The sequence below is a fragment of the Berghia stephanieae genome, chromosome 11, assembly GCF_034508935.2.
Source record: "Berghia stephanieae isolate SIO BIC M18660-M18661 chromosome 11, UCSD_Bste_1.3, whole genome shotgun sequence".
In the NCBI taxonomy this organism is placed as follows: domain Eukaryota; kingdom Metazoa; phylum Mollusca; class Gastropoda; order Nudibranchia; family Aeolidiidae; genus Berghia; species Berghia stephanieae.
The window spans coordinates 32,078,342-32,105,841 of record NC_088370.1 but is presented as its reverse complement, the minus strand read 5'-3'; the positions used below and the strand labels follow the sequence as shown (position 1 = coordinate 32,105,841).

The window sequence follows — 27,500 nt, the reverse complement described above, 5'->3', positions numbered from 1 at the left end:
TTGAAACGAAATGAATATGTTTATGTTGTGTATATAGCACGTGTGAAAGAAAGAAAGAAAGAGAGAGAGAGAGAGAGAGAGAGAGAGAGAGAGAGAGAGAGAGAAGAGAGAGAGAGAGAGAGAGAGAGAGAAAATAAGTAGGAGTGAAATATCTGTTCAATCTTAGTTATCGTTTAACATTATAACAAGTGTAACTAAATGACAAATTGCCATATTTATGGACAATAAAGATCTATTATTATTATTATTATTATTATTATTATTATTAGCCTAAGGATTTTACTGTGACATCAGATTTGACTAATTTGGAGCCGGAGATGATGACGGGGTTATCTATATATTTTGTGTCGCTATGGCTTCTATGTAGGAACATATCATAACAAACGTTACTCATCAAAATGCACACATACATCTTTCAAATGTTAAACCACAATAGTGAATATTCTTATAGTGTTTTAATGCATTCAAATTTTACACGTATTATAAAATTACCAAGACTCCTACACACTCTGTCCGTAGCCATCGTTAACTTATAGCCTGACACTGAACAAAAAATGACGTCAAAATGCCAGTCTTTGGCCACAAAAGAAAACAAATCGTGAGTTGTATTCAATAGTTCAACCAATAGGACCACTTGTTTCCATGAACACTACTAACGACATGCAACTCACTAGGCGGTGCAAAAAAACAAATAATGACGTCAAAATGCCCGTCTTTTGGGTTTCAATGTCAGGCTATAAGTTAACGATGGCTACGGTTCTAGTGTCAGGTTATAAGTTAATTAACGATGGCTACGGTTCTAGTGTCAGGCTATAAGTTAACGATGGCTACTGTTCTAGTGTCAGACTATAAGTTAACGATGGCTACGGTTCTAGTGTCAGGCAATAAGTTAACGATGGCTACGGTTCTAGTGTCAGACTATAAGTTAACGATGGCTACTGTTCTAGTGTCAGGCTGTAAGTTAACGATGGCTACTGTTCTAGTGTCAGGCTGTAAGTTAACGATGGCGACGCTCTGTCTCCAGTATCTCCTTCTATCAATAGATAGTATGCGCTTGGCTAAACAATATTGCCATCCGGAAATAAAACGGACCAACACACAAAGCTATGTGTAACCTTAAAGTCAATAAACGTTTATTGTCTGATTAATACAGTTTAGTGAGAATTACTCATAAAAAAAGCGGATGGCAAAAAACAAAAACAAAAAAAAACAACAAAAAAAAAAAAAAAAAACAAACAAAAAAAAAAAAAAAAAAAAAAAAAAAAAAACCCAATAACAAAGCCACGAGTGACGTCAACTTCATTCTATCTATACATTGTATAAAAGGAACGAAGACGACTTCACTCAGTTCTTTGTTATTGGTTTTGGACCGCGGGGTTGAGGGATTAGTTCTCATTAAAATATATAAATCAGAATTATGAACGTTAAAGGTCAACACAAAGTTTAGTGAAGCTATTGGTTGGTTTCATGAAGTGGACAGATGTTGTGAGTATTTTACCTAAACGCATAACATCGATTCGGACCTATACTCTTCCATTTAAATCATATATGCAACATTCTGTATCTTCTATCTCTCACTCTCTTCCTCTCCCTCGCCCCCTCCCTCCCCCCCCCACCCCCTCCTCGCATAAAGAGAGTGAGAAAGACGAGAGAGAGAGAGAGAGAGAGAGAGAGAGAGAGAGAGAGAGAGAGAGAGAGAGAGAGAGCGCGATATATATAAACGTGGATAGCAAAAAACAATAACAAAGACCTGAGTGCGTCAACTTCGAACTATCTATATATGGATGGTGTGGGAAAAACTATTGATGATGTGTGCTGAGCTAAAAAAAAACCTCACAACAATGTCAGCCGGTTCTAACGTACCAAAACACAAAACTATGTGTAATTTTGAACGTTGATAGTCTGATTAATAGAAGTCAGCGAGAAATCACTTAGATAGGTCCTTGTTATTGTTTTTAACCAGCCATTTTTATAAGTAATTAATTCTCATAAAATTGTATTGATCAGGCTTCAAATGTTCAAGGTTACACATAGTTTTGTGTGTTGGTATGTTATTTCCGGTTGTCGAATGTTGTGAGCTGAGCGCAAATCATCCAAAGCATAGTTTTGTCAAAGAGCGTGTAGGTAATGATTGTTATGTTATCAAGAGCTCTCACTTCCCGCTTTTGGTGAAGCCAAGCATCTTCCGTCTTCTACTCGTATTTTTCATTGTATCAGTAAGCCTCGCGCGCATCATACACGCGAGCACACCCACTCGCTGTCTCGCCTGGCACGCGACAATAGCATTGCGGTTAAGACAAGTGAGAGCTCTTGGTAACTACGTTACCCTACACACTCTTTGGTTTTGTGTGTTGGTCACGATTATGCCGGAGGGAAGAAACTGGTGTTTTTTGTATTTTACTTCAATCTACACCATCAATAAAATCAATAACAAGGAAAGTGATAATAATTCACAATCCCGTCACACACAGTTTAGATGGGAGGGGCTAACCTACACATCGTGTGCTATGATCATATAGATAGTTCAAAGATGACGTCACTCGGGTCTTTGTTATTGTTTTTTTTGCCATCCGTGTTTATGAGTAATGCTCACTGAACTGTATTACCCTGACTATAAACGTTCATGGAAAGAAAAAGTTTTGTGTGTCGGTCCGTTATACATCCGGATGGCAATGTTATGACGTCTTAGCCAAGCGCATACTATCTATACCATAGCCGAAAGCCAACCCAACATATCAGTCAGGGACTCCATTTGGATACAAACAACTCACTGACAACGAAATATCATGAATATCCTCAAGATCCTCCTTGTGAGTTTAACTTCCTTACTTTGTTAAATATATATCATGTTATTATGTTTTGTAAAAATGGGAGAAATTCCATATACAGGCGCCATTTCAATGTTATAAGAAAATATGTTAGTGCACGACATATTCAGTCGGATGGTGAAATTTTGGATTTGTATTATTTTTTTTTTCATTTTCTGAAAGAATATGCTCCTCAGAGCATTTCAATCTTTATTTGAAGTAAATCGGGTGATTTTTCATGAAGTTAGGTCAGATGTATGGGAAAGGTATCCAGCAACATTATTTCTCAAATTTCATACTTTTTCAACTTGACTAGCTGTAAAAATATTTAGAAGTGAAATTAAGTTTTGATATTTCTGGAAGATGTACAAAAAGGGTTGATTTAATCATTTATCACAAGAACTTATCCTTGATAAAAATTAACCTTCTAACTAAACTTGGCAATATCTCAGTTCAAACCTTTTCACCATCCGACTGATTGTCATTCACTGTAAGTGTAACAAATAATGTTTTTGCATTCACCAAAAAATGTTCATATTTCCCAACCGGTTACAAGTACCAGCAAAACACAACGATGTGTAGCCTTAAACGTTTATAGTCTGATTAATACAGTTTCATGAGAACTGACAACGGACAACGAAACGCCATGAAGATTCTCAATATCCTCCTCCTTGTGAGTTTAACTTTCTTACTTTGTATTATATGTGGGTGGTCCTCTGTCTCGAAAAAGAATTATGTCGGAATGAATCTAAAAGTAAATTTAATTATCTGAAATAAAACGTCTCTCTCTCTCTCTCTCTCTCTCTCTCTCTCTCTCTCTCTCTCTCTCTCCCCACCCACTCACTCACTTACCAACTACCCACTCTTGTTTGATGCTAGCGAGGGTTCACAGTGCAAAACGAGTTCCCTTGTGAAGAATATAGGTATTAAAATTGTCCCAACTATCGGGAGTCTCTGGTGTAGGTAATGGTAGCACGTCAGACCGGTAATCAGGAGGTCTGAGGTTCAATCCCCAGTCGTGGTCGACAGATTTTTTGGGATGTTTTTTTTTTTTTTGGTATTTTTTTTTCTTGCTTTGTCTGGTACCTTTCAAACACATTTGTTCAGTTCTTGCTCGCATAGGGTTCACTCCGATATAGACAGAATAAAGTTGACGTCACTAAGGTCTTTATTGTTTTTTTGCCATTCACGTTTATGAGTAATTCTCACTAAACTGTATTATTCAGACTATAAAAGTTCAAAGTTACACAGAATTTAGTATGTTGGTCCGTTATACTTCCGATGGCAATGTTGTGAACTTAGCCAAGCGCATACAATCTGTAATGCCGTTTTGAGACGACCGGTCAAATTCTTAAATCAGTTGTATCAGGAGCAGCGTGGCTCAGCGGTACGGTCATTGCTTCATACCCGAAAGGTACCGAGTTCGATCACCCACCGCTGCGCTGTGTGGCCTTGAGCAAGTTACCTCGCCCTAGCTCAATTTGCGGCGCTGCACTGCGGCTGACGCCTGGGTTATTGCAATCTTGCCTTGGAATAGACTTTAGATAAAAAAAAATTCCCGAAAGGGATGATGATGATGTGATGAAGATGAATATGGCTGCGCTGTCTCTATGGACGCTTGCCGTGAATATCTGTGTTACTTCGAGCGTGCTAGTTTCTAATATCCAGTTAGTAATTTGTTCCCAAAACACTTGCACTGGACAGAGATTTATGGAAGTGGATGGAAATGGAAATAGGATAAATAAAATGAATTTATTATATGTTTATTTAGATATAAATTTTCAAGAATCAACATTTCGGGTGATAACGATGCAATACCACATTTAGACTTTAGGTCAAATAAATATTATTTGATCTTGATACAGTGGAGTCTTGATAAAGCCAACACTATTGGTCTAGAGAAAATGACTGACTTTAAGCAAAAGATGACTTTATCCATTATCAATTATCAATGGAAAACACTTAGATAAAGAACACAACATAATTTGGGATCAACTAGAAGTGTTGACTTTAGGTAGAAATTGACTTTAAAGAGTGTTGATTTATGCAGATTCCACTGTATCCCTCTCCTCCAACCCTTTAATAAATAAATTTAATTGTTTTATTCTTTTTTTTTACCATCCTTGATAACAGTATATGGCACTGGCCCTTTCCTCGATGTTGTTGGCCCGTGTTGATTCAGCAAAGAGAAGCTGTAAGACAAGTGATGTGAGTATCCATTGTGTCTTATCAATAGAGAAACGCACGGGAAAAATTGGGAGAACAGCTGGAAGCATGAAAAAGTGGGGGCTGGCTGAGACTAGCTTGGGTACATGTGGATGCCCAGTGCAGATGCTGGAGCACATCCTTAAAGAATGCCAATATGGGCCAGCTACACTGACCATGACCTAAGAGTCTGCTCCACAGATGCTGTGGAGTGGGTTCGGTGTTTGAGTGACAAGCTGTGATGAATAGGGAAACATTAGTGTGATGTCAAAAAACCGGTTATAATATCACTGGAAGTGTAAAACCAGTCTTCCAGAGGATTGGATACATACATTGGAAAACTAATCTTTTGGTTTTAGAGTGATGGCATCATATTTTCTAGTCTAAATATTATAAGCATGTCGTCAATAAAAATCGTTTATCCTCGCTCATTTACGTCCTGCAGTCTTTAGAATTTTCCCAGTGCAAGCTGCTACTAAAATATGTATACCAACTTATGTTTCAATATGTAACCTATTTATTATTAGCCCTCTGAAGGACTGGTTGCATGCTCACTTCCTAAGCGTTTGTAACCGGAAGAATAGATGTGACGTCATATGAACACAGTTCCCTATTATTGGCTCGTTTAAACATTGTTGTAATGAAGAATATTTTGCGTTGGTATTTCCAATACAACAATCTGGGTGGGGCTCCCGACCTCCAACAGTGGACAGGGAGGTACGTGTGTGTCTTCTATCTGTTTTCCAATTGCTTTCTGTCTTTGTCTTGAAATGTGGTTACTGAGTTTTGTCCTGACCCTGGCCGAAGTCCTTTGTTGGGAGGGAAACAATCGACTGTATAGTTATAATTTTGGGATATATTTTTTCCCTTGTAAATCATCTCTTTGTTAGATCGTTTTTGTTGTTGTTTTTAAACAAATGATTTGTAAACATTTGAGTGCATTTCTCTGAGTTCGATATTGTACTGATGTCTGGGTGAGACTTTTAAGTGATCTCAAACTGAGTACACTAATGGTGTGCTTGTGGAATCTACATCTGTTCCCTATTTGAACCAATTTCCCTTTGCCGTACTTTTTCCTCAAGTTATTTTAATTGTAAATCTAGAATGATTCTGTCCAATCCTTTTTATTGGCACTGATCCGACCTACATGTGTTGCAAGCGCCGTGAAAGCCATAAAAACATTTTTGTTAAAACATTACAGTAACTAGTTGGGTTATCAGACCTGCAGATAAGTAAAAGCCGGTCGTAGTTCTGTCACTTTCAAGTACGTAAAATCAATCCTAACAATAATTTTATTTGTCTAAGTGACCATTTTCAATGTGTATGGCTGGGTGGGATTCCTGACCTCTCTTGGGGGAAAGGGAAGCACTTGCTGTGTTCTCTACCCCCCTATAAAGTAGAAAACGGTAAGGGCTGCCTGAAGCCGGTGATCGTAAAATACTAACGAAAGAGTGAAAATGGAAAGGCTTCGTATGGGAACAAAACAGACAATGGACGTTTCGGGTACAAACCCTTCGTCAGCACAACAATACACAAATAAACGTGGAAAAGAAATAAAATATAATGGAAAATAACTTGTGTCGTCTGTACTCAATGGTGGTTGCAGTATGAATGAAATGTTAGCGTGGCGTGGGTAGAGGATAGTGTGCCCCAGGGGGGTGATCTAATTGATAAGCAGAGGTCAGCGTCAGGGAACAGAACTTTCCAGACTATAATGGAAGATAAAAGACATATTGGTAGTAGTAGTAGTAGTAGTAGTAGTAGTAGTAGTAGTAGTAGTAGTAGTAGTAGTAGTAGTAGTAGTAGTAGTAGTAGTAGTTGTAGTAGTAGTAGTAGTTGTAGTAGTAGTAGTAGTAGTAGTAGTGTAGTAGTAGTAGTAGTAGTAGTAGTAGTAGTAGTAGTAGTAGTAGTAGTAGTAGAACGCTGTAGTGGAACAGTAGGGGGGGGGGGGGGTTTTGGAGGGGGCGGGGTGAAAGGGTCACGGCGGAGGTGGGGGGGGGGGGGGGGGGGGTTTGTTGGATGAGCGAAGGTCGAATCTTCGCGAAGGAAAGATGCGATAGTAAAGTGGAATACACCAATAAATAGATAGATGGATAGGCAGATAGATAGGTAGATGGTCAGAAAAGAGGGGAGAGAAGGAGAGAGAGAGAGAGAGAGAGAGAGAGAGAGAGAGAGAGAGAGAGAGAGAGAGAGAGAGAGAGAGAGAGAGAGAGAGAAATTAATAAAAGAAAAAAATTTAAAATAAAAATTTAAAAAAAAAAAAATTATTAAAAAAAAAAAAAAAAAAAAAAAAAGGGGGGGGGGACGGGGGGGGGGGGGGTTGGTTTGAGGCGGACGCGGTAGAGAGGGGGGGGAAGAGAGAGAGAGAGAGGGGGGGGGAGAAGAGGGGGGGAAAGAAAGAAAGAAAGAAAGAAAGAGAGAGAGAGAGAGAGAGAGAGAGAGAGAGAGAGAGAGAGAGAGAGAGAGAGAGAGAGAGAGAGAGAGAGAGGGGTGGAGGGGAGGTGAGAGAGGGCGAGTAAACAGCCGAGTGATAGCTGGGTCTATATGTATATTAATGGATGAAAAAGTGGATGATTGGACACAATGAGAGAGAGCTAGGAAGGTAGATGACTATGAATCGGTGGATAATCAGTAGATAGATTGCTAGCTAGATAGATAGATAGATAGATAGATAGATAGATAGATAGATAGATAGATAGATAGATAGATAGATAGATAGATAGGTAGGTAGGTAGAGTTGTACTTTTAGTAGTATGAACAGTAGTAGTAGTAGTCGTAGTAGTAGTAGTGGTAGTAGTAGTAGTAGTAGTAGTAGTAGTAGTGGTAGTAGTAGTAGTAGTAGTAGTAGTAGTAGTAGTAGTAGTAGTAGTAGTAGCAGTAGTAGTAGTAGTAGTAGTAGTAGTAGTAGCAGTAGTAGTAATAGTAGTAGTAGTAGTAGTAGTAGTAGTAGTAGTAGTAGTAGTAGTAGTAGTAGTAGAAGTAGTAGTAGTAGTAGTAGTAGAAGTAGTAGTAGTAGCAGCAGCAGTAGCTGTAGTGGCAGAAGTGAGAGCAGCAGTGGTGATGAATATGGGTGACGTTGACATCTAGTGGTGGTCAATCCTGGTGTTGAGTCCGCGTGGAGTCAGCGTTCCCAACAACTTGATCAGGTGAGTTTCCCTACGTCGACGGGCGGAAGTGTCCGAATGGCAAAAACTGAGCACACACACACGCACACACTGTACATCGCAGTGGTCTGGCAGATTGAAGTGTCTGGCCACTGCTGTGTCTGCACAGTTCGATATGTCACGCAAGTGCTGCACGAATCTGTCACCCAGCCTCTTTCCGGTCTCACCAACGTAAGCAATCCCACACAGGGAGCACGTAATCGCATAGACTAGATTACGGTCAGTGCAAGTAAACGGCCGCCTGATGTCCCAAATCTTGTCTGGAAAGCTGACTCTGTCATACTCCCACAGGTGCCCAAAGTCTTGCATCGGGGTCGCATACACGATCTGGCTTTAGGTCCATCCCTAGGTATGGGTTCCAGGCGGCTTCTGACAAGGAGATCCCTCAGGTTACGATCCCGTCGATATGCTACCAACGGGGGTTCTGAGAAAACTGTGGGTGTCTTCGCCCGTCTGGAGGATCCCATAGTTCTGCAATAGGATGTTCCTCACTTGATCGGCATGGGGGTGATGCGTGAGGACTAAAATGGGACGCTGTGTCTCCTGCTTCCTGGCATTGCGAGGCCTCATTGCTGCTTCTCTCGACACGAGGCTGGCTTTCCGGACAGCCTTAAGCAAAACCCTTTCGGGATATTCCCGTGCCCTAAAAAAATCGAGCATGCGATCACGTTGAAGCGCAAATTCATCATCTTCCAGACAGAGTCTCCGTAAGCGGAGTATCTGACTGAATGGGATGGAGTCTTTGCACTTCACCGGATGGGATGACCGATAGAGCAGGTAGCTGTGACTGTCCGTTTCCTTGTAGTGTACAGTGGTCCGTACTCCCGTGCTGGTCAATACAGCCTTGATGTCCAAAAAGTTCACCTCAGAGGTTGAAATCTCATAAGTGTACTCTATGGACGGGTGGAAGGAGTCCATCGCTAGGATGAACCCTTTCAACTGGCTGTGGGTCAATGACGTAATGCCGAAACAGTCGTCAATGTACCTTTTGAACAGCTCGGGGGCAGGTCCACTGTACTGATGGAAGAAGGTTTCCTCAAGGTAGCCCATGAAGAGGTTAGCATATGAGGGACCCATCTTGGTGCCCATCGCAACACCTGAGATCTGATGGAAAAATACATCATTGAACTCAAAAGTGTTGAGTGTGAGCACAAGTTCGGTGAGCCTCACAATGCTGTTGCTGGAAATCCCTGGTAATGGATGGCGGTCGACGAAATGCCTGATGGCACGCAGTCCGTCAGGATGCGGTATGGATGTGTACAGTGCCTTCACATCCATGGTGAAAATTAGCCGTGGACGTTCATCCTGGAATCGAATTTCGTCAATGACACCAAGAGCATGGTTAGTGTCCTTGATATACGATGGCAGGGTGGGAACTATACGTTGAAATACCGCATCGAGGAACTGCGATACCTTCTCAGTGGGGCACGAGATAGCCGACAGAATCGGCCTTCCAGGTGGAGTGTCAGACAATACCCGGATCTTGTGTATCTTAGGGAGCATGTAAAAACATGGATTACCTAGGTCGCTGGGGTCGTGTTTAAGGACCTCTGCTCTACTAGGTAATTCTCCCTTCGGCAACACTCCCATCGGTGGATTCACCCATTGAACCTTCCTCTGGCCCCACTGCTCTTAATGGCACCCATAACCAGCCAGTCACCATTGGTGGTTTGGGAGTCCCTCCAACAGCCGGGGACCAGTCTGGAAGCGATCAATTCACCCCACCCATCAGCGAACCCACCCACGTGATGGATAATGTTGGAGCTATCCCCCCCAGCAGGAACCACAACAACCACCGGCTGGTGGTTTCTGTCCCCCCGACCATCCAGTTGAGCAGTGCAGAGGAATCGGTCTTAAGGAAAGGTCTCAAGTTCATCCCACTGCGAAGAACGTCCGACCAGTCCCGCATTGAGTCGGATGTACGTCGCTTCATGCGTATTTTACGCTTGAAGTATCACTTCAAAGATGATGAACGTGACCATGACTATGACCGTGACCCTGAGGATCCGTTTGCCGCTTTCTCACGACGTAAAAGAAACTGGACTCCTAGTCCTGGCAAGTCCCCTACACTCGACCTGTTTATCCAGACTTGTCTTAGACAGATAGAGGCACTACGACCCACACCTATCAAGAGGTCTAACTTCACCCGTCTTGAATGGGCTGCCGTACGATCACTTAGATCACGTCGTGATATAGTGATCAAAGCGGCTGATAAAGGAGGGCCGTAGTTGTTTGGGACGCTGAGCTCTATAGAGCTGAGGGCCACAGGCAATTGAGTGACCAGATATTTTATGAGAAAGTGACTTCGGACCCAACACTTGCTAACAACACCAGAGTCCACCAGACAATCCAGTCTTTGATATCGCAGGGAGAATTACCTAGTAGAGCAGAGGTCCTTAAACACGACCCCAGCGACCTAGGTAATCCATGTTTTTACATGCTCCCTAAGATACACAAGATCCGGGTATTGTCTGACACTCCACCTGGAAGGCCGATTCTGTCGGCTATCTCGTGCCCCACTGAGAAGGTATCGCAGTTCCTCGATGCGGTATTTCAACGTATAGTTCCCACCCTGCCATCGTATATCAAGGACACTAACCATGCTCTTGGTGTCATTGACGAAATTCGATTCCAGGATGAACGTCCACGGCTAATTTTCACCATGGATGTGAAGGCACTGTACACATCCATACCGCATCCTGACGGACTGCGTGCCATCAGGCATTTCGTCGACCGCCATCCATTACCAGGGATTTCCAGCAACAGCATTGTGAGGCTCACCGAACTTGTGCTCACACTCAACACTTTTGAGTTCAATGATGTATTTTTCCATCAGATCTCAGGTGTTGCGATGGGCACCAAGATGGGTCCCTCATATGCTAACCTCTTCATGGGCTACCTTGAGGAAACCTTCCATCAGTACAGTGGACCTGCCCCCGAGCTGTTCAAAAGGTACATTGACGACTGTTTCGGCATTACGTCATTGACCCACAGCCAGTTGAAAGGGTTCATCCTAGCGATGGACTCCTTCCACCCGTCCATAGAGTACACTTATGAGATTTCAACCTCTGAGGTGAACTTTTTGGACATCAAGGCTGTATTGACCAGCACGGGAGTACGGACCACTGTACACTACAAGGAAACGGACAGTCACAGCTACCTGCTCTATCGGTCATCCCATCCGGTGAAGTGCAAAGACTCCATCCCATTCAGTCAGATACTCCGCTTACGGAGACTCTGTCTGGAAGATGATGAATTTGCGCTTCAACGTGATCGCATGCTCGATTTTTTTAGGGCACGGGAATATCCCGAAAGGGTTTTGCTTAAGGCTGTCCGGAAAGCCAGCCTCGTGTCGAGAGAAGCAGCAATGAGGCCTCGCAATGCCAGGAAGCAGGAGACACAGCTTCCCATTTTAGTCCTCACGCATCACCCCCATGCCGATCAAGTGAGGAACATCCTATTGCAGAACTATGGGATCCTCCAGGCGGGCGAAGACACCCACAGAGTTTTCTCAGAACCCCCGTTGGTAGCATATCGACGGGATCGTAACCTGAGGGATCTCCTTGTCAGAAGCCGCCTGGAACCCATACCTAGGGATGGACCTAAAGCCAGATCGTGTATGCGACCCCGATGCAAGACTTGTGGGCACCTGTGGGAGTATGACAGAGTCAGCTTTCCAGACAAGATTTGGGACATCAGGCGGCCGTTTACTTGCACTGACCGTAATCTAGTCTATGCGATTACGTGCTCCCTGTGTGGGATTGCTTACGTTGGTGAGACCGGAAAGAGGCTGGGTGACAGATTCGTGCAGCACTTGCGTGACATATCGAACTGTGCAGACACAGCAGTGGCCAGACACTTCAATCTGCCAGACCACTGCGATGTACAGTGTGTGCGTGTGTGTGTGCTCAGTTTTTGCCATTCGGACACTTCCGCCCGTCGACGTAGGGAAACTCACCTGATCAAGTTGTTGGGAACGCTGACTCCACGCGGACTCAACACCAGGATTGACCACCACTAGATGTCAACGTCACCCATATCATCACCACTGCTGCTCTCACTTCTGCCACTACAGCTACTGCTGCTGCTACTACTACTACTTCTACTACTTCTACTACTACTACTACTACTACTACTACTACTTCTACTACTACTACTACTACTACTACTACTACTACTACTACTACTATTACTACTACTCACTACTACTACTACTACTACTACTACTACTACTGCTACTACTACTACTACTACTACTACTACTACTACTACTACTACTACTAACTACTACTACACACACTACTACTACTACTACTACTACTACTACTACTACTACTACTACTACTACCACTACTACTACTACGACTACTACTACTACTGTTCATACTACTAAAAGTACAACTCTACCTACCTACCTATCTATCTATCTATCTATCTATCTATCTATCTATCTATCTATCTATCTATCTATCTATCTATCTAGCAAGCAATCTATCTACTGATTATCCACCGATTCATAGTCATCTACCTTCCTAGCTCTCTCTCATTGTGTCCAATCATCCACTTTTTCATCCATTAATATACATATAGACCCAGCTATCACTCGGCTGTTTACTCGCCCTCTCTCACCTCCCCTCCACCCTTCTCTCTCTCTCTCTCTCTCTCTCTCTCTCTCTCTCTCTCTCTCTCTCTCTCTTCTTTCTTTCTTTCTTTCTTTCTTTGTCCCCCCCTCCCTCTTTCTCCCTCCCCCCCTCTCTCTCTCTCTCTGATTCCCCCTCTCTACCGGTCCGCCTCAAACCAACCCCCCCCCCCCGTCCCCCCCCCCCCTTTTTTTTTTTTTTTTTTTTTTTTTTTTTTTTAATAATTTTTTTTTTTAAATTTTTATTTTAAATTTTTTTCTTTTATTAATTTCTCTCTCTCTCTCTCTCCTCTCTTCTCTCTCTCTCCTCTCTCTCTCTCTCCTCTCTCTCTCTCTCTCCCTTCTCTCCCCTCTTTTCTGACCATCTACCTATCTATCTGCCTATCCATCTATCTATTTATTGGTGTATTCCACTTTACTATCGCATCGTTCCTTCGCGAAGATTCGACCTTCGCTCATCCAACAAACCCCCCCCCCCCACCTCCGCCGTGACCCTTTCACCCCGCCCCCTCCAAACCCCCCCCCCCCCTACTGTTCCACTACAGCGTTCTACTACTACTACTACTACTACTACTACTACTACTACTACTACTACTACTACTACTACTACTACTACTACAACTACAACTACTAACTACTACTACTACTACTACTACTACTACTACTACTACTACTACTACTACTACTACTACTACTACTACTACTACCAATATGTCTTTTATCTTCCATTATAGTCTGGAAAGTTCTGTTCCCTGACGCTGACCTCTGCTTATCAATTAGATCACCCCCCTGGGGCACACTATCCTCTACCCACGCCACGCTAACATTTCATTCATACTGCAACCACCATTGAGTACAGACGACACAAGTTATTTTCCATTATATTTTATTTGTTTTCCACGTTTATTTGTGTATTGTTGTGCTGACGAAGGGTTTGTACCCGAAACGTCCATTGTCTGTTTTGTTCCCATACGAAGCCTTTCCATTTTCACTCTTTCGCTACCCCCCTATACCCGTTTTCCAACCTGCTTTCTGTCTTTGTCTTGGAATGAGGTTACTTGGTTTTGTCCTGGCATTGGCGAAATATTCTGGCTGGGAGAGAAACAGTCCAATGTATAGTGTTTGGAGATGTCTTGTAAATCATCTCTTTTATGTACGCATTGTTTGTTTTACATATGACTTATAAACATTTGAGTGTGTCCCTTTTAGTTGGGACCCGTGCTCGTGTCTGGATGAGACATTTAGGTAATCTCAAACTAAGTATACCGATAGCGTGCTTTTGGAATCTACACCTCTTCCCTATTTAATTTAATTCCCTTTTGTATTACTTGTTTTTGTTTTTGTTATTTGGTGCTTTAATTGTAACTCTAGAATATTTTTTACTGTCTATCCCATTTTCATCATTTTTACTGGCGCTGATATGACCTAAATGTGTGGCAAGCGCCGTAAAACCCTTATAAACAAAACAAAACAAACAAAATACGTGGAATATTTCTAAGTCTAAATAGTGTTTATCAATTATGTTGGTCAGTACTTAGGATCTCCAGCATAATACAATAATAAAAGAAAACTAACTGAACTTTGAAAACCCAAACAATTCGGCATAACTATAATTCAACAAACCCTTCCTATGATAAATTAAGACTTCCCATATGAAAAAAAGACCGTGAGCCTTTATAAAGAGCAAAATCCACTAAACGTGCTCAAATCGCTGTACAAGGGGTCCATAGCCAATAGCAGTACTTAACATGGAGGACGAGAAATGAAACATGTTAGGCGAAATTGCAATTTTTTTTCGGACAGACACAACACTGATAAGGGCCGGGTACTCATTTTAAAGATAAGCACGGTGAGATAATATTTGTAAAGAGCCTTTTTTACGGACTCAATTTTGCGCAGCTCAGAGCGGGTCTAAAGCCCAAGACTTTCTGATCTGAAGGCGAGTTTGATCTCATGTACTTTACCATAAACGAATAATAAATAAATAAACATGAAAATTTATATAGGTAACTGTGGCGACCCACCACACACACACACACACACACACACACACACACACACACACACAAAACCTGCCAATAACGAAAATAAAACCAACAAAAAACACCAATAAAACTAACAAAAAAAAATAGAAACTGACAGAGAACAAAACAAATTGAAAAAAAAACACACACACAAACAAAACAAAATAACAACAAAACTTTCCAATAAAACTAACATCTAAAATTATATATAAATTTTAAAACAACTTAGAATAAATGCTTGCTCTTTCCTTTTTAAAGTATTAATTCATTTCATATTATTTCATTGTACAGGACTGCTTGGGCCCAGCCCTTTGCGTCAATGGAGTTTGTATTGGAATGTAAGTATCGAATCTAGGATAATAATCGAATTTATGATAATAATATTATAGATTATCGTCAATGCACAAGTCGGTCAAAATGATACCGATACTAAAGAGCTAACCATTAAAAAAATGTGAGCTTTTGTCTAGTGTAATATCCACTAAATATGCTCAAAGCGCTTTACAAGGGGTCCGGGCCCAACAGCAACACGTAACGTGTAGAACGAGACATGACGCCTGTCAGGCGATGATATTACAATTTTTTCCGGACAGAGACAACGCTGTTAACGGCCAGGTACTAATTTTACACCTGTGTACGGTGAGAGAATTTGGGTAAAGAGCCTTTTCCAAGGACTCAACTATGCACTGAACGAGGCTCGAACTCAGGACCTTCCGATCCTATAGCGAGTGTCATACAACAAGACCACATAGCCGCACAACAACCATTTCGATGATGCCCTCAAAACAAAAGTCTGGGTGGAACTCCTGGCCTCCTGTATTGAGCAGGGAGGCACTTACTGTTGCCTACCCTCCTATATCTGGTTTCCAACATGCTTTCTGCCTAACCTTTGTCTTGGGTTGAGATTAAAATTCCCTTTATTCATCTCCAAGGGGAAATTTGTCTTTAGGGTCGATTCCAAAGGAAGACTGGAATAACCCAGGCGTTAGCCGCAGTGCAGCGCTGTAGTGAACTAGGGCGATGTGATATGCTCAAAGCCATACAACTAGGCGGTTAATCGAACTCAGTACCTTTTGGGTATGAAGCTAAGACCGCACCGCTTAGCCACGCTGCCCCTTCTTTTATTACTTGTTTTTTTTTTGTCCTGACGCTGGTCGGATGGATAGCTTCACTGGGAGGGAAATAGTAAAATGTTTTGGGAGATGGTATTTTTAAAAAAAAACTGTAAATGGACACGATCTTTTGATAGTATGCGCTTGGCTAAGAAGCTCATAACATTGCCATCCGGAAGTATAACGGACCAACACACAAAACTGTGTGTATCCATGAACGTTTATAGATAGAATGCGCTTGGCCAAGGAGTTCACAACATTGCCATCCGGAAGTATAACGGACCAACACACAAACTCTGTGTAACCATGAACTTTTAAAGTCTGGTTAATACAGTTTAGTGAGAACAACTCACAAACGCGGATGGCAGAAACAATAACAAAGGCCTGCGTGACGTCATCTGCATACTATCTATAGTCAGGTTAATACAGTTCAGTGAGCATTACTCATAAACGCGGATGGCAAAAAAAAAAAAAAAACAATAACAAAGACCTGAGTGACGTCATCTGCATACTATCTATTTTACATTTCCATGTGCTCGAGGTCATTGGTCACATTGCAAAGTGTGCTCAAAATAACCCACATAGTGAAAAGTGTTCACAGTTTGAGAAATTAAATATCCAACAATACAATTGGTCATTTTACTCATCATGACTCGTGGGAATGTTTACAACTTTCATAAACAATGCAGCGTGTTTCGATACATTCAGAAATGTCCAATCGTTGCACAGCAACAAATCATGTGATTGATGACTTGGTTGGACAAAACCATGAATATTGATCGCTCCCATTATCTCTGTTATGCATTGTATTATGTTTGTATTACTTATTAAATATTATATGATTTGTAAACATTTAAGTGTGTTCCTTTTAGTGGGGACCCCTGCTTGTGTCAGGCTAAGACATTTAGGTGATCTCAAACAAAATACACTGATAGTGTGCTCATGGAATCTACACCTGTTTCCTTTTTGAACCATTCCCATTTGTCTTACCTTTTCTTGGGTGCTTTTCATTGCAATTCTAGAATCTTTTAACATCTTCTTCCTTTTTATTGGCGCTGATATGACATTAATTTTGTTGCAAGCTTCGTAGCTTAAAAACAAAACAAACAAACAAAACAAGAAAGTCTGACAGCACGTGGTAAAACACGTGCTCCTACCTTTGACCGCTCACATTCCATAACAAATTATAGGAAAAAGAATGGGAGCGATCTATATTCATGTTTTCGTCCAACCAGGTCATCAATCACATGATTTGTTGCTGTCCAACTATTGGATATTTTTAAACAAATGTAAACACGCTGCTTTGTTTACAAAAATGATAAACATGTCCATGTGTCAAGCTGAATCAAATGACCAATCGTGATGTTAGATATTTAAAAATCTGAACACTTTTCACTAAGTGGGTCACTTTGAACACATTTTGCAATGTGACCAATGACCTCGAGCACATCGAAAGTTAATATAGATCATGTCCATTAACTATAGATAGAATGCTCTTGGCCAAGAAGTTCACAACATTGCCATCCGGAAGTATAGATAGTATGCAGATGACGTCCCTCAGGCCTTTGTTATGGTTTTTGCCATCCGCGTTTGTGAGTTGTTCTCACTAAACTGTATTAACCAGACTATAAAAGTTCATGGTTACACAGAGTTTGTGTGTTGGTCCGTTATACTTCCGGATGGCAATGTTGTGAACTCCTTGGCCAAGCGCATTCTATCTATAACGGACCAACACACAAACTCTGTGTATCCATGAACTTTTATAGTCTGGTTAATACAGTTTAGTGAGAACAACTCACAAACGCGGATGGCAAAAACAATAACAAAGGCATGAGTGACGTCATCTTCGTACTATCTATAAACATGTGGTTGTCAGGTGGCAAAAGAAGCACATACTCCTAAATATTCGACGACATAAATAATGATGTGAAATTGAATGTTAGCTTCAATTTAATTACAAAAACAGATAAAATGAACGTTTCGGGCTCCTTTCCCCTTTATCAACAAAACAGGATGAATGAAACACCACAGATGAATGAGATGATTCATCTTAACTACGCCACTACCACATCATCTCATTCATCTGTGGTGTTTCATTCATTCTGTTTTGTTAATAAAGCGGAAACCCGAAACGTTCATTTGATCTGTTTTTGTAATCAAATTGAAGCTTACATTCAATTTCACATTATTGTTTATTTCTTCGAGTTTCGATCAGCAGCATTTACATTAAATATACGACGATACATCAAATTGTCTGATTTTGATATTAATCGTAATATGGGTGTGGTAAAACGTGTTGTAATGCCGTTTTATTGACAATCATCATCATCATCATCATCATCATCATCATCATCATCATCATCATCATCATCATCACCGCCACCATCCTCATAATACCATTCTATTAAAATTAGATATCTTTTCGACAAAATTACTTCACCATAACCACCATGAATAATATCGTTGTATATTTTTTACTTTATCACTAGAGTTGTTGAGCCAAGGGAAGATGGCCCGAACTAAATTGACGTCCACAAGCTGCTATGACTATGAGTGACAGAGTGGTCGGGTCAACCAACACACGACAGACAGATCATGACGACATAACTCATTCATGTTTTGAATCTTTGAGACGGACAATAAAGTATTTATAATAAATCGTCGTGTTTGTGAAAATGTTTCTCAATCAAAACAGGTGCTGTCGATGCTATGCTTTAAGGTAAAAAACTCACAACATCCGACAGCCGGATATAACGTACCAACACACAGAACTGTCTAACTTTGAACGTTTATGGTCTTATTCATATAGTTTAGTGAGAAATAATCACCAAAAATCAATTGGATTCAATAGTCTGATGTGACGTCACCCAGCAACGGCAAGCAGCGCGGTTCTAAACAAAGAAAATCGGTACTTTTTATTCTTCATTCTGGTTCGAACTTTTCATATGTCATTTGATTAGTATGTATAAAAGTCAAAACATGATCATATTTTTAATGTTTCTCTCCTCTGGATACACTTTTATGCTCGTCGGAGAAATATTTCATAAGGGCGTCCGCCATTGTTCCGATAGTTTAGAGACAGTTACTAATTTACCATGCGTCATTACGAGGGAAGTGACGCCATGACTTAAGCCTATTGGTGCTCTGCGTTTAGCTAAAATACAAAAAAAAAATAAACAAATCCCGCAACATCCGATATAGATAGAATGCGCTTGGCCAAGGAGTTCACAACATTGCCATCCGGAAGTATAACAGACCAACACACAAACTCTGTGTAACCATGAACTTTTATAGTCTGGTTAATACAGTTTAGTGAGGACAACTCACAAACGCGGATGGCAAAAACAATAACAAAGGCCTGAGTGACGTCATCTGCATACTATCTATAACGTACCAACACACAAAACTTTAACTTACAAATTAAAGAATGATTGATAGAATTTAGTGAGAACAAATCATTAAAATGGCTGTCTAAAACAATAACAAAAGAGATTGGTGACGTCATTTTCGTTCCTTCTACAGAATGAATTACGTTGAAGTCATTCGGGTCTTTGTTATTGTTTTTTGACATCCACGTTTATGAGTGATTCTCACTAAACTGTATAGATAGTATGCAGATGACGTCACTCAGGCCTTTGTTATTGTTTTTGCCATCCGCGTTTGTGAGTTGTTCTCACTAAACTGTATTAACCAGACTATAAAAGTTCATGGTTACACAGAGTTTGTGTGTTGGTCAGTTATACTTCCGGATGGCAATGTTGTGAACTCCTTGGCCAAGCGCATTCTATCTATAGATAGAATGCGCTTGGCCAAGGAGTTCACAACATTGCCATCCGGAAATATAACGGACCAACACACAAACTCTGTAACCATGAACTTTTATAGTCTGGTCAATACAGTTTAGTGAGAACAACTCACAAACGCGGATGGCAAAAGCAATAACAAAGGCCTGAGTGACGTCATCTTCGAACTATCTATTTACCAGACTATAAACGTTCAGGTTACACATAGTGTTGGTGAATTTTTAATTCAGAAAAGTGGGTGGAGCAGGCACCTATGTTGGTAACAACAAGAGATGAAGTGAATAGAGAATAACATTTTTTTTTTGCGGCGGTGGTGGGGTTTGAACCTGCGACCTTATTGGTACGACAACTCCGCCTGGCCGGTGAGAGGTGACTCTACCGTATGAGCTATCCACGAATCCAAAAAAAATTCGTATCAAACTCAGGTCATTCATTATTAGTGCCTTATCTCACGGACTACTGGAGTACACACACACACACACACACACACACACACACACACACACAACCATCGCAAAGTTACCTGGCCAGCAGTTAAGCTTAATAGCCAATATTCTCAACACAAACATATAACATAGAAACAACTGAGACATTGAGTATGCTCCGGTATATGGGGTGAATTTTTAATTCAGAAAAGTGGGTGGAGCAGGCACCTATGTTGGTAACAACCAGAATTAGTGGTTCGAACCCAGGACCTTCCGATCCGAAAGTGAGTGTCATACTACTAGACCACATAACCGCACATGTATGGCAAAATACAATAAAGACCTGATTGAGGCAACTTCGTTATATCTTAAGCATATGAAAAAAGATGACATTATTCGTCTCTTTTTTATTGATTTTAGACCGCGACTTCGTTATATCTTAAGCATATGAAAAAAGATGACATTATTCGTCTCTTTGTTATTGATTTTAGACCGCGAGTTGAGTGAAAGGGTTACACATAGATGGAATGATGTTGACGTCACTCAGCTCCTTGTTATAGATTTTAGACCGCGAGTTGAGTGAAAGGGTTACACATAGATGGAACGATGTTGACGTCACTCAGCTCCTTGTTATAGATTTTAGACCGCGAGTTGAGTGAAAGGGTTACACATAGATGGAACGATGTTGACGTCACTCAGCTCCTTGTTATAGATTTTAGACCGCGAGTTGAGTGAAAGAGTTGCATATTGATAGAATGAAATTGACGTCACTCATGGTATTGTTATTGTTTTTTGCCGACCACGTTTATGAGTGATTCTCACTTAACTGTATTAACCAGACTATAGATATTTCGAAGATGACGTCACTCATGTGTTTGTTATTGTTTTTTGCCATCGCATTTATGAGTTCTACTGAACTGTATTAACCTGACTATAAACTTTCATGGATACACACAGTTTTGTGTGTCGGTCCGTTATACTTCCGGATGGCAATGTTATGAGCTTCTTAGCCAAGCGCATACGATCTATAAAAGTTCATGGTTACGCATAGTTTTGTGTGTTGGTCCGTTATACTTCCGGATGGCAATGTTGTGAGCTTCTTAGCCAAACACTACTATCTATAGTTAGAACGAAGTTGACGTCACTCAGCTCTATGTTATTGTTTTAAGACCGCCAATTGAATGAAATGGACTACACATAGATAGAATGAAGTTGACGTTACTCAGGTCTTTGTTATTAATTTTTGCCATCCATGTTTTTGAGTAATTCTCACCAAAATGTTTTAGCCAGCCTATAAACGTTAAGGTCACTCAGTTTTGTGTGTTGGTCCGTTATATTGCCGGATAGCAATATTGTGAATTTCTGAGTCAAGTGTACATATGTACTATGTATTTAGGTAAAATTCTCACAACACCCACCAGCCGGATTTAACGTACCAACCGTAGCTATCGTTAACTTATAGATAGTATGCAGATTACGTCACTCAGGCCTTTGTTATTGTTTTTGCCATCCAGTTTGTGAGTTGTTCTCACTAAACTGTATTAACCAGACTATAAAAGTTCATGGTTACACAGAGTTTGTGTGTTGGTCCGTTATACTTCCGGATGGCAATGTTGTGAACTCCTTGGCCAAGCGCATTCTATCCATAGATAGTATGCAGATGACGTCACTCAGGCCTTTGTTATTGTTTTTGCCATCCGCGTTTGTGAGTTGTTCTCACTAAACTGTATTAACCAGACTATAAAAGTTCATGGTTACACAGAGTTTGTGTGTTGGTCCGTTATACTTCGATGCCAAGCGCATTCTATCTATAGCCAGGCACTGATCAAAAGATGACGTCAAAAGACCAGTCTTTGACCACAAAAAAAAACAAAACAAATTATGAGTTGTATTCAATAGTTCAACCAATGGGACCACTTGTTTCCATGAGCACTACTAACAACTCACTAGGCGATGCAAAAACCAAACAATGACGTCAAAAGACCAGTCCTTTTGGGTTTCATTGTCAGGCTATAACTTAACCTTGAACTTATTGATGATATGCGTTCGGATATAATCGTAGCCACCATTAACATATAGATAGAATGCGCTTGGCCAAGGAGTTCACAACATTGCCATCCGGAAGTATAACGGACACAAACTCTGTGTAACCATGAACTTTTATAGTCTTGTTAATACAGTTTAGTGAGAACGACTCACAAACGCGGATGGCAAAAACAATAACAAAGGCCTGATTGACGTCATCTGCATACTATCTATAGCCTGACACTAGAACCGTAGCCATCGTAAAGTTATAGCCTGACACTGAAACCCAAAAAGACTGGCATTTTGACGTCATTATTTGTTTTTTGCACCGCCTAGTCAGTTGTCGTTAGTAGTGCTCATGGAAACTAGTGGTCCCATTGCTTGAACTATTGAATACAACTCACGATTTGTTTTCTTTTGTGACGTCATTTTTTGGTCAGTGTCAGCGTGGCCTTCGTAAAGTTATGGCCTGATACTGACCAGAAAATGACGTCAAAATGCCAGTCTTTTGCCACAAAAGAAAACAAATCGTGAGTTGAATTCATTAGTTTAACCAATGAAATTACTTGTTTCCATGAGCACTACTAACGACAACTCACTAGGCGGTGCACAAACCAAATAATGACGTCAAACTGCCAGTCCTTTTGGATTTCAGTGTCAGGCTATAACATAACGATGGCTACGCTAGAAGCCTCCAGGGCTGGCAGTTTGGCGTCATTTTTTAGATTTGTGTAGCGTGTAGTGAGTTATCGTTAGTAGAGCTCAAGGAACCAAGTTATGTCATTGTTTTAACTGTTGAATACAACTCACGATCTGTTTTCGTTTGTGGCAAAAGACTGGCATTTTGACGTCATTTTGTGGTCAGTGTCAGGCTTTAGATAGTATGCGCTTGGCTGAGAAGCTCATAACATTGCCATCCGGAAGTAAAGCGGACCAACACACAAAACTATGTGTATCCACGAACGTTTATAGTCAGGTTAATACAGTTCAGTGAGTATTACTCATAAACGCGGATGGCAAAAACAATAACAAAAACCTGAGTGACGTCATCTTCGAACTATCTATAGTCGGGTTAATACAGTTCAGTGAGCATTACTCATAAACGCGGATGTCAAAAAACAATAACAAAGACCTGAGTGACGTCATCTTCGAACTATCTATAACTTTACGATAGCTACGATATAACTTTTAACGCACAACACACAAAACAATAATATAGATAGTATGGGCTTGCCTAGGACGTTAACAACATTGCCATCCGGAAGTATAACGAACCAACACACAAAACTATGTGTAACCATAAACTTTTATAGTCTGGTTAATACAGTTTAGTGAGAAGGTTACACATAGTTTTGTGTGTTGGTCCGTTAATTTTCAGGATGGCATTTTGTTGAGTGTTTCTCAGCCAGGAGCACATCATCCATAGATAGAATGTGCTTGGCTAAGAAGCTCACATCATTGCCATCCGGAAATATAACGGACCAACACACAAAACTATGTGTAAAATAAATCGTTATAGCCTGGTTAATACAGTTCAGTGAGAATTACTCATAAACGCGGATGGCAAAAAACAGTAACAAAGGGACGTCAACTTCATTCTAACTATAGATAGTAAGCCCTTGGCTAAGAAGCTCACAACATTGCCTTCCAGAAATATAACGGACCAACACACAAAACTGTTTTATGTAACCTAAAGCGCCTAAAGTCTGGTTAATACCGTTTAATGAGAATTACTAATAAACGCCGGTGGCAAAAGAAAACAATATCAAAAACCTGAGTTATGTCAACTTCATTCTATCGATAACACCATAACCAACCCGACATTCAAACAAGGGACTCCATTTGGATACAGACAGACATAACGAATAACGCGACAATCATGAAGATTCTAAATGCCCTCTGTGTGAGTTTGACTTTATTTCTTTGTCTTATTTTATACATGTTTAGTAAAAATGTGACAAAAAATTCCATATAGAAGCGCCATTATATTGACTATATGTATATTTACTCAGTTGAATACCTTGAATTAGTTTTATTTATCCAAAGAAAGAATTAAATTGACTTCTATCAAGCCACTAAGACGACGAGATTTCATTATTTTCACCCCGAATCTTCCCCCCCCCCTTTCGTCATCCCTAAATAGAAATACCATAACCTGATGAAACATAATCATAAATTATTTGCTTTCACTTGGGAAACACAGTAAGTAAAAATGTCGTCGGCTTCTCTTCGATAATAAAAAGTGCCCTCTTTAGTTGCTGTGAAACTGCTGAAGACCTCCTCGCCTGGGACTCTCTGGCACAACTGTTACTGATAACCAATTCTATTTCTTTTGAAGGGATCTCTAGCCGTAAACAAACGTACTCGACCTCCCACGACGGACACTTGCCAACACTACCGTCCTCACAAGGCGTTATCAGAATTGCCTTGTGGCGGATGCGCATATTGCGCCCGAACACAGGAGAGATGGGGAACCTTTGAATCAGAAGTAGACTACGTCGTCCCCCTCGGGTCCCCTGACACAATTGTCACTGGGTTGGATATTATAAACGAGGGCGGACGTAGAACACAACTCAGGAGATTGGACGACACTGCCCGAATGACGTCAGGAAGGAACCGCACTATCCCCCTCGGGTCCCCTGACACAATTGTCACTGGGTCGAATATCATAAACGAGGGTGGACGTAAAGTGCGACAGATCAGAGGATTGAACAACTCTACCTGGATGACGTCAGGAGTGAGCTGTGCTATCCCCCTCAGGTCCCCTGACATAATTGTCAATGGGTTGGATATTACAAATGAGGGTGGACACAAAATACAAGTCGTAAGACAAGACGACTCGACACAAGTTGGCCTTGACAACATTGACATGGAGGATGTCAGGAAGCTGCAGTCGGATGATCATCACATGACCCACTTGCTATTACGGTTGAAATTAGGAGCAGACCCAGAAATGTCGGACTTGATGCTGTCCGGCCAGGAAGAAAAGTTCTACTGGGTGCACCGCAACCTGTTCTTCCTGATCGATGGAGCCTTATACAGAAGAGACGAAGGCCCACAAGACCTCCTTGTCATACCTACGTCTCTAAAACCCCACATTCTGAAACTGTGCCACGATATCCCCAGCTCAGGACATCAGGGAATCAGACGTACCAAGGCGAGAATATCTACTTCCTACTTTTGGTACAGGATGACATCTGACATAAAGAAATATGTAAGGGAATGCCCCGTCTGCAATCAGAATAAAACGCCACAGAGAAAAGCGAGATACCCATGCACAACTTACCATGCAGGTATCCCCATGGAGAAGGTTCACATTGACTTCATAGGGCCACTGCCTCGCTCTAAATCTGAAAATGAGCACATCCTTATGATGGTGGACCAATTTACGAAATGGGTGGAGTGCATACCGCTACCTTCTCAAGGGGCTGAAGAGACGGCCAGAGCTGCTGTTAACAACTTCTTCTGCAGATTCGGCTACCCACTACAGATCGTCTCCGACCAAGGAAGAAACTTCGAAAGCCAGCTCTTCAAAGAAATGTGCCGCTTACTTCAGATCCACAAGGCTAGAACAACTGCTTATCGCCCTTCGGCGAACGGCCAAGTGGAGAGGATGAACAGGACATTGATGGCAGCTATCAGGAGCTTCGTCGACAAAAAGCAGGACGACTGGGATGCCAACATACACCTCATCGCCTCAGCTCTTCGTTCATCTGTGAATCGGCACACTGGCTTTACACCCAACAAATTGATGTTAGGACGGGAATTGAGCACACCGGTGGAATTGGTTATACCAGGGAAACATGCTAACACACAGTCTCCTGAAGATTATGTCAACTCTCTACAGCAGGGATTAGAGATAGCCCATGAGACTGCGAGAACCACCCTCCGAACTGAGCTCAAGAGGACGAAGAGGGACTATGACATCAAAGCCCACGTCCATTCCTTCAAGAGGGGACAGGCGGTTTATTACCTGGATAAATCGAATGTGAAAGGAAAGTCCAGTAAGCTGAAACCTGTATGGACTGGACCAGCCATCATCTCCATGGTCCTGACCCCCGCCACATACATTGTCAAATTCAGGAACTCGGAGATTAAGACAGTCAACCATGACCACCTTAAGCCATGTTGGGACCGGGCTATCCCAGCCTGGATCCGAAAGGAAAGGGAGGCCATCGAGTCTGGCCAGGAAATTACGTACTGTACTTGTGGAAAGCCGGACGATGGAGACCTCATGGTTGCGTGTGACAGGTGTTTCGACTGGTTCCACGGCAGGTGTGTCAACCTGACGAGGAACCAAGCGAGGCAACTGAACACTTTCATTTGCCCATCCTGTTCTCACTAATCTTTTTCTTTAATCTCCGCAGATGACCTCTTTCTCACGGGATGTAACCCTCTTCCGGGATTTCCTGCGATTCCGAGAAGAGATGCCGAGAGCGGCCGGCAGGCGCTCTCCTCCGGGGCGTAACCCGGAGCACGCGATTCGAAATCGCAGGCAACCCTGGAGACGCTCGAGGACACCCCCAATCACCTCGAGGCTTGGGAATAGATCCCGGACCTCCCCTGTCGCCTCTAACTCTAACCAGGAACGGAGGCCCCGTGACCGTAGGAGACGGTCCCGTTCGCCCCGTCGGGCCCAAAGAACGAGTACCCCGGCCCGACAAAGCCGCGACCGGCCTCCCAGCAGGCGTAGGAGGGAGGACCAGCAAGAGCAAGCCGACCGCCGAGACAGATCTCGCCGCCGCCGGGGGGACTTCCGCAGCCTGCGGAATCAGCTTAAGAGGGCCAGGCAGGAGCTGGCCTCCCTCCGGACCGAGGCGGCTGAGGTCACCCGTCTCCGGGAGGAGAATAAAAGAATGAAGGAGAGAGAGCCCTCGATGGAGCTGTCCCTCCACAGCTCTGTCTTAGACAGCTAGGTGCTAGGGCGAGCAACCGTGTAAATAGATTTATTTTTGCCCCAGCCCCAGGAAAGGGCTTCCCTTCTATATTAGCCCTAGGTAAGGGCCTTCTTTATTTTTTGTTCGGCCCTAGGAAAGGGCCTTCCTTGTTTTATTTTACCCCCCTTTTTTATTGCTACGCCCTAGGTAAGGGCTCCTCTCCTTTAGTTCACTGTAATACCGAGAGCTCCAGAAAGGTGCAGGTGAGTACCCCACATCCAGCCACCCTGCCCTTTTTGAGGGGGGAACAGTGTAGGGATCTCTAGCCGTGAACAATCGTACGGCTAGTGACCTTGGCAATGGTCATTCCTACTTCCGCTCTGACCAGGCTCGTATAAAGCCGAGTGGACCTCTCGATT

General features: G+C 42.0%; 1 protein-coding gene and 1 long non-coding RNA gene across 11 annotated transcripts in view; one reads left to right on the top strand and one right to left on the bottom strand.

Annotated features, from left to right (window-relative positions):
* LOC144956633 (ras-related protein Rab-32-like) overlaps positions 1 to 27,500 on the bottom strand; it is a 271,216-nt gene that overhangs the window by 83,288 nt on the left and 160,428 nt on the right. The window lies entirely within an intron of this gene.
* Positions 2,638 to 18,609, top strand: LOC144956803 (uncharacterized). Of its 2 annotated transcripts, none has more exons than XR_013642021.1 (4): positions 2,638 to 2,810; positions 4,941 to 5,015; positions 15,131 to 15,177; positions 18,441 to 18,609. It is a non-coding gene; the product is annotated as an uncharacterized LOC144956803 (long non-coding RNA). The 2 variants fall into 2 exon arrangements; XR_013642020.1 differs by lacking the exon at positions 2,638 to 2,810 and adding an exon at positions 3,389 to 3,480.